Here is a 9,010-nt window from a genome sequence, read left to right as displayed (position 1 = left end):
ATCCTTATCTCATACCATGCATAAATAGAATAGAATAGTCGTGGAAACAATGTAATACAAAAACTATTTTCATTTAAACTCAATCAAAATATTTACAGCAGGTTGTTCAAGTTGGTATCAGAGCCAATGGCCTCTGAAATTTCATCCTCCAACAGTGCCACTCCCTTAGCCAAAGCCCCTTCACCCATCTCCCTTCCTCATGCTCATCACTTCATCTCTCTTAAACTCACATCCAAAAAATTTCTCTATTGGAAAACTCAACTTATTCCTTACCTTTGTGGCCAACAACTCTACCCATACATTGACAGTTCCTCCTCTTGTCCACCATCAACCATTTTCATGGATGGTGTCTCCACACCCAATCCCGCACATGTGACTTGGCAGTGTCCAGATCAACTCGTCATGAACCTTCTCATTGCCTCTCTCTCGGATGAAATATTCCCTCTTGCTGTCGGATGCAACTTTTCTCGTGATCTTTGGATCACGCTTGAGCAATCCCTCACCTTGCCTTCTCATACTCGACTTTTCCAACTCTGTTTGAGTCTTCAACAATTGAAACAGAATGATCGCTTAGCCACTGCTTTTCTCCATGACGCCAAAACTAGTGCCGATGAACTTGCTGCTACCGGCACTCCTCTTTCCCCTTCCGAGTTCAACTTGTATGTCTATCAAGGCCTTCATCCTGACTTCAAGGATCTTGTCACGACCCTCACGACTCGCCCAGACCCTGTTTCATTCTCAGAACTCCACAGTCTCCTTTTAAGTCATGAGTTCCTTCATCGTAACATGACCACCCCCGCTCCGACACTTGTTCCGCAGACCCACTTTGCTCAACCCACATCTCGTGGTCGTTCGCGTGGTGGTTTTTCATATGGCAGTGGTCGTGGTGGTGGGTGCGATGGGCAAAGACCAAACTACTGCCCACTTTGGCTCCTTTTTAGGTTCTAACTCATTCTCTGTTGGTTTAGGTCTCCTTTCCACTCCACTTGCTGATCAACGTCTTCGCTGTCAAGTTTGTAATTGGCCCAATCACACTGCTCCTCAATGCTATCACCGGTTTGATCACATGGTTGCTCCAAGTGCTCATTTCACCAGTTACGGTCCCGAACCCACTTCTAGTACATATGGTGGCTTGAGTTCTCCTCCTTCCTCCCACCTTGATTGGTTTTTGGATATCAGTGCCACACACCATGTCACTCCTGATCTCGGTTCTCTATCTCACGTTGATGGCTACCATGGTACCTCCCATCTTCGCATTGGCAATGGTACGGACATTCCAATCTCCCATATTGGTTCCTCCACTCTTCATTCCCCCTCTCATTCATTTCGTCTTAATTTTATTCTTCATGTTCCTACTTTTCAAAAATCTTTACTTTTTGTCCATCAATTTACTAAAGATAATAATGTGTTTTTTGAATTTTATCCCACCTATTTTTCGATTAAGGACCAACTCACCAAGAAAACTCTTCTTCACAACAAGAATGAAGGTGGTCTCTATCGGCTTTCTCCAAACTCTACTACACCTCCCACAGCTCTCTCCTCTGAAGTTGTGTCTTCTCTCTGTTGGCACCGTCGCCTTGGTCATCCGCATGAGTGTGTTCTTCATTCCATCCTTTAATCTCACACTCTTCTCGTTTAGCATCCACAAACTCGAGCACCACTATGTCATGTCTGTCCTCTTGGCAAGTCCTCCAGACTTTCCCTACCGTCCTCTTCTAGTCGTAGTTTGGCTCATTTGTATTTAATTTTTAGTGATGTTTAGGGCCCATCCCCATTTCTTTCACATGAAGGTCATAAATATTTTTTAATCTTTGTTGATGACTTTTCTAAGTTCATTTGGTATTTTTCCATATTTAATAAATCTGATGTGTTTCATATTTTTCACACTTTCAAAACTACAGTGGAACGGCAGTTTTCTCGCAAAATTAAAATTATGCAAACTAATTGGGGTGGTGAATATCGTAAATTGAATTCATATTTGTAAACCTTGGGTATTATTCACCGCCTTCCATGCCCACATACGCATGAGCAAAATGGTTCGGTTGAACGTTGTCATCATCACATTATTGAAACCGGTCTTATCCTTCTTACTCATGCTTCTGTACTGCATCAATATTGGCATTTTGCGTTTGACACTGCCGTCTACCTCATTAACTGAATGCCCTCTAAAGTCATTAACAATCTCTCACCCATTCAATGCTTGTTTTCAAAATCGCTGGACTACAAATTCTTAAAAAAATTTGGCTGCCTTTGTTTTCCTTTTCTTCGTCCCTATAACACCCACAAAATTTCTTTTCAATCCGCTCCTTGCATGTTTCTCAAGTATAGTCCCTCTCATCATGGCTATCGTTGTCTTGACACCTCCATCGGTCATCTTTATATTGCCTGACATGTTCGGTTTGATGAATCCACCTTTCCCTTTTCCATATCATCTGCCTCTTCCACCCAACACAACACACCACCTTCACACCTTTTTGTTATTGCCCCCACTCACGTGTCCCCATCCTATTCGCCACCTCAACTTGCTGGTGCACCACTGACCCCACCCACACCGACTGTCTAGTCCGTCCACCCGCTTGCACCTCCTCCCGCTGCTACTTCTCCTCCATCCATACAACTTGCAGCAACTCCACTCACAACTGCCTCTGCTGCATCCCCCATCCCATCCTCTGCCACCCCTATTTTGTGTCCCATCATCCCTACCTTGTCCCCTCTTCAACACACCTGTGGCCTCAATCTCATAGTTGACCTCAACTCATCACCCCAACCCCCTTCCATTCCCCGCCGAACTCATCTCATGGTTCTTTGGAACATATCAACCAACCCCAATGCCTTCCTTGTCACGTCTGTTTCTGCTGACTCGTTTGAACCCACATGTTTCACTTTTGCCAACAAATCTCCCATTTGGCGTACTACTATGACTTAGGAACTCAATGTATTAATCCGTAACAGCACTTGAAGCTTATATCCGGTCACTCCTGGTATGAACATTGTTGGCTGTAAATGGGTCTTTCGGATCATACGTTGGGCTAATGGTTCGGTTGAGCGCTATAAAGTGCGCTTGGTTGCTGTGATAACTGGGAATAATTATTCTCTCCGATCTCTTTTGTTTCCCATTGGGTTGTAGTGTCCAGAAGTTTTGGTTCTCAATCAAAAACCTTGTTCTTGTCTTTCGGTGATTGACTTTCACTTGTTCTGGAGAGTGCGGGGTCAAGTCCGAAGTGCCCAAGGATCGAACCAGAAATTTCTAGGCTGCTGGGCCAGGGCAGCATGTGCGGGGCACTAGGTCGCACGTGTGGGGTTGGGCCGCACGTGCGGGTGGTGAGGCCGCACGTGCGAGGAGTGGTGAGGTTCTGAGGGTTGCACACTGCCTAGAAGGCAGGTGCGGGCTGAGGTGCGGTAGGACCACCGTACGTACGGGGGTTAGGGCTGGACATGTGGGGAGGGCGCTCCGCACGTGCGGGGATGGGCGTGGGTAGTCCGAATCTTTTTTTTTTATTATTTTATTTTTCTCTTTTCGGCCGAGTGTGTATCACATTTTGGTCATTTGCCTCTCACTCTAAACATCTTTTTCTCCTCATTCTCTCTAAAAACCCTTCTCAAACACTAAAACTCTTTGATTTTCCTTGCACTCCCTTGGGCATAGAGTCATCATCTCTCTCAAATCTTGAAGATCAAAGCTAGAGCTTCACTTTGTGTGGTGGAAATCTAAGATCTCTTCTCTTTTGATTCTGGGGTTTCTTCTCTCAATCTTCTCCAAAACCTTGAGGTAGGGACTTTCTTGAGTTATATATACATGTTTTTGCAAGATTAAATGTTGATTTTATGTTTCTCTTGAATTTATTTTGAGAGTTGGGCTTGTGGCTCAAGAGTGTAGAGATTTTTTCAAAAGAGGGTTTAAACTTTCAAATGTTTCTAATTAAATCCTTTAGGGCTTCATCTTATTAATCTAAAAAAGATGTTTTTGGGTGGGGTTTCACCAAGAAATGGGGAGATGTTTTGTTTTTGATAAAGAACCCTAGAAATTTGGAGATTTTGGGACATATGGACATAACCTATGGATTTGCTTTCTTTTTTGTGTTTAATGAATGAAGAAGTGTAGATTTTATCATATGTTTTTGTGGGAGCCAGAAAAATATCAACTTATTGGGCTAACCCAAAGAAGGCCTGCCAAGGGCCCAACTATTGGGCTTATTCGGCCCACCCCCGCCTATAAAAGTAAGGCACCTTGTGGCATATGGTATGATCTCTTTCTGCTCCACACAGTACACAAACACACTTTACTATTCTTGATTCTTCATTCATGGATTCTAACTTCATCATTGGAGTGTTCCCGACTGGTAACCCCGGTTGGGTGGCATCAACCAGATTTATCTCTTGCAGGTTCATGGAGCTGTCTTCGTTGAATATCACCAACAATCCATGTGAGAGGATATTTCATGGTCTCACAATTGGTGCCGTTTGTGGGAAACGTCTGAAAGAGTTCAACGAAGGAAATAACAAACTTGTGACTATAAGTAAAAATCCAACACCACTTTGATGGTGATCTCTATTCTCTCTGAGTAAATTTATTTTAAACTTATCTGCAAAATTGGTTCTTTGTTCATGGTACATGTTGATGAAAAAGTGTTAAATCAGAATAGAATTCATGGGTCTACTTTTACATCTCTGTTTTCTCTCTCTCAAAATGGGTTTCACACTTTTCTTGGTGCACACATCTTTTCGGCAATTCAGTAAAGTTGTTCGGCTAAATCTATTCATGGGTTGTCCATTTATTTATTTATTTATTCTTCTTTATTTCTCAAAATGGCTGGGTCTTTAGGGTTTTTCCCTTTAGAATTATTCCTAACAAGAGACATTGCCATAGATTGGACCATGAGTTATGATAAAAAAATTATTATTATCTAAATAATTTTGGCACTCGGCAAACCATATCTATATGCATATTTCACCAATTTCTTGTTCAAATACAACCATGATCCTTACTAAAGTCTTTGTCTGTTCATCCAAAACAAAGACAAAGGGCGATGGTCAAGCATTCTTGGCCAAAGAGTTGTTGAAGAAATATTTTGGCAAGCCAACGTTGCCAACTTGCCAACCACTATTGACCAAGTAGTCTCTGCGAGCCATCAGACGATTGCTCAGTAATACCATTCTCTCGGAGGTGCTGGCACATTGTCAATCATTTTGGCACAACCGAGTTGCCAAACTCGGCAAAACCAAAGGCCAAAGTGTTGCTGACCAAGTTCTCGCAAAGTTAAAATTATAAATGAGACGCCAACTGTGTTTTAACACTAATTACCAACTTAGTGCTTCGACACATCGCAAGTGACTCGCCAACCCAATGTTCTGCGATGTCCCAATGAACATACACCACAATTTCGATTGCCGACCAAGTATGCGGCAAGTCAAGAACAAAAGGGAAGTGCTGCACAGGTGTGCTCGATTAGACAAACCAAAATTCGGCGTTCGAGCCCATGCATTCGCATTTTGGCAGTGCCACAACTCATAATCAATTGATCGGCAAAGTTCCAAAGCTACTTTGCACTTATTCGGCTTAGACAACTTATTCAGCTTATTATTTGGCATGACAACTCTGCAAACTCATAACTTATTCAGCATTTCATTTGGCATATCAACATTATCAATGCCGCAAGATTATTCGGTACCTCTACAACTCGGCATAGACAACTTATTCGGCTTATTATTTGACATAACAACTCTACAAACTCACAATTTATTCGGCATTTCAATTTGGCATATCAACATATTAATATCAACGTCGCATTGTCTAGCAACGACAACTTATTCGGCTTTAACATATCTGCTTCGGCAACAATATTTGGCGGCAATAATCTCGGCATCGGCTTAGAACTAGCATCTCGACTTGCCGAAATCCACCTCTAATAATACCACAAGATTCGTATCGGCTCAAAGAGTCCAAACCAACCAACCCGAGAAGCCAAGAAGTAACCAAAGTTCGTCGAAAGTTGTGAGACGGATCACATTTTCCGACAAACTAAAATTTCTAAAGCCGTCAAATTCACGTTTTGCCCATACCAACGTGAAGTACTCATCGCGATGAGTCTAACGTAACAAATCGCGTCAAAATCGGAGCTCAAACAAAGCCGTACGAACTGCTCAAAGTTTACCCAAAAAATGCCTAGTTTCGCTTTAGAAGACGACATCCAGCTATGCAAAAATTATCTAGTGCTTCACAGTTACATTACACCCTGTTGATCTGAGCCTTCCGATCCATTTTCGGTACAACAATGCTATCCGAAGTCCGATTACAACGATCCAATAGTCGTTTCCAACTATTTGTCACCTCCTGAACACATCCGTATGGTCAGAATTTGCAAATTAAAAAAAAAAATTGTCGATTTTATTCAAAGAATTGAGCGCAATAGCTCAATTCGCATATCACCAAGCACCCTACTTTGTCTCGGCTTCATTCTGATATCGCCACGGCACCGAACAAAGGCACGTAATCCGTTTCAAATTTTTATCGGCCTCCTCGGCAATTTTGGCCCAAGTCAATTTTATTCCTTCCGAATAACCAATCTTATTCAAAAGCACTAGGGCAAATATACGTTGGACAAGACGAACAAGTTCAATAAATCGGCAGCCATTGCCATTCGAGTGTAGCAAATGTAACTCCGAAGGGACGCTGACACACTACGAAGCCAAGAAAAATCGCCGATCAAAAGATAGGCACGATCACCAACCCGTGTTGCTAATCAACTTCTCGGCAAAATCACATTATATTTCGAAACGGACACCGATGTTTTGACAATAGTTATTCGGCAGTGCATCAACTTTCTTCGGCTAAACAACATTATTTGTCCCGTATACACGATCCTGCCCAGCACTAATATCTCGGCCAACTCGGTTCAAATATTACACTCCCACTCCATGTCACACCGCTTCAAACAAGCGCTAGTTTTGGGGCAATACATTACACACTTGGCAGTCGGTCGTTCACATTTAGCAATTGGCAGTTCGTATTTTTTTTGCACGCCGTCATTTTACCAAAGCCGAATCTACCGCACCACATAGGGTAATGGGGCAAGTCCAATCTGCATTCCTTCTGACTAATGCCTGTCATTCGAAAGCAATGGGGCAAGTCTACATTGGACTAGGCGCAAATCGAGCAATGCTAATTGGCCCAAAATTTACTCGGCAAATAAATAGTTGGCCTAATATCTATTTGGCCATTCCTCACAAGTGGAGCAATATTCTTTGTGATTAACACGTCTACCTCATTCGGTAGTAGCCATCACTGACACAGGATGCATTATTCAAAGTCCTTGCCATATTGGCACTTGGCCGCCACTTAAAATCAGTAAAGTCTCTGAGTACAACGTAATCTTTGCACTTGGTACGGAGCGCCATCAATAAAGGCCTATACCTACGCCCGAAGGTTAGAATACCACGGCCTACACCTACGCCCAGAGGTTAGAATATCGCGGCCTATACCCATGCCCAGGGTTAGAATACCGCGGCCTACACCCATGCCCGGGGTTAGAATACCGCCGCCTATACTCATGCCTAGGGGTTAGAATACAGCGGCCTACACCTACGCCCGAAGGTTAGAATACCGCAACCTACACCCTTACTCGAGGGTTTTAATACCGCAGGTCTACATCCTCACCCGGGGGTAATAATACTGTGGTCCATCTTTTGGCTGATATATCTACCTTATTTAATCTGTCTTATTTGGTTCAGGCAATCATTTTCGTGCTCGGCATATAGAAATACTTCTAGCTCGGCACGAAAGGCCATATTTGGAAGCAATCTTTGCACTCGGCAATATACTACACCCTTGCCCTGGTTATAATACCGCAGCCTACACCCTTACCCGGGGGTTATAATACCGTGGCCCATTGTAATAGAGATAGTATTACTCACGGGCTTTAGCTCACCTCTCTCCTCTATATGCATATATTTGTACATACATTCATACATACATGCATTCATCCAGCCATTCATTCATTTATGTTATTCGTTTATCAAATGTATTCTTTGTTAAAGGACCATACATCTATTTGAATAGCATAACTCGGCAATAAAAACTCTCATTCCTTCTACCGAAGACAATGAAAGTTTTGGAGCAATTGCCGGAGCCAGAAAAAAATATATATCAACTTATTGGGCTAACCCAAAGAAGGCCTGCCAAGGGCCCAACTATTGGGCTTATTCGACCCACCCCCATCTATAAAAGGAAGGCACCTCATGGCATATGGTATGATCTCTTTCTGCTCCACATAGCACACAAACACACTTTACTATTCTTGATTCTTCATTCGTGGATTCTAACTTCATCATTGGAGTGTCCCCGGCCAGTAACCCCGGTTGGGTGGCATCAACCAGATTTATCTCTTGCAGGTTCATGGAGCTGTCTTCGTTGAATCTCACCAACAATCCATGTGAGAGGATATTTCATGGTCTCACAGTTTTGTTAAATAGCAATCTTCTTAGTATATGAGCAATAAGAAATTATTTTAACATTATTACTAAACACATGAACATGTATAGTTGAGAAGTGGCAAATTGGCGGGTACCATGGATTGTGGAAATTGTAAATTCTTGGAGATTAATGTTGAAAACATCACATGTAGTCTAGTTAGGGGGTGTAGATGAATTGATAAGTTGGCCTGAGTGTCCGGGGTGAAAGATCGAAAACATGCGCGGAGGAGGTACCACTTCCCTTCCGGTTAGGAACCGGTAAAGTGGAGTTATTGGTAGTGCTTGTTGAGCCTACTTACAGATACCAACCTAGGGATTACCTGAGTCGTATTTACCGCCCCTATTGATTGAAAATTGGAAGTTTGAAATTTATGAGATTGCAAATATTATTGAAAAACATAGTGATTTTCAAGTAGTACATGAAATGAAATTTTCCTCTGCTAATGATTGGGGAAATTTGCATGGCATCACATTTGCATTTAATGATTGGGGAAATTTGCATAACTGTATATACTTTGTAAGGATTCTCTACTGGGCTTTA

This window comes from Camellia sinensis, chromosome 1, assembly GCF_055761805.1.
Source record: "Camellia sinensis isolate YWXY chromosome 1, ASM5576180v1, whole genome shotgun sequence".
NCBI classification, from domain to species: domain Eukaryota; kingdom Viridiplantae; phylum Streptophyta; class Magnoliopsida; order Ericales; family Theaceae; genus Camellia; species Camellia sinensis.
This window is presented reverse-complemented; position numbering follows the sequence as displayed.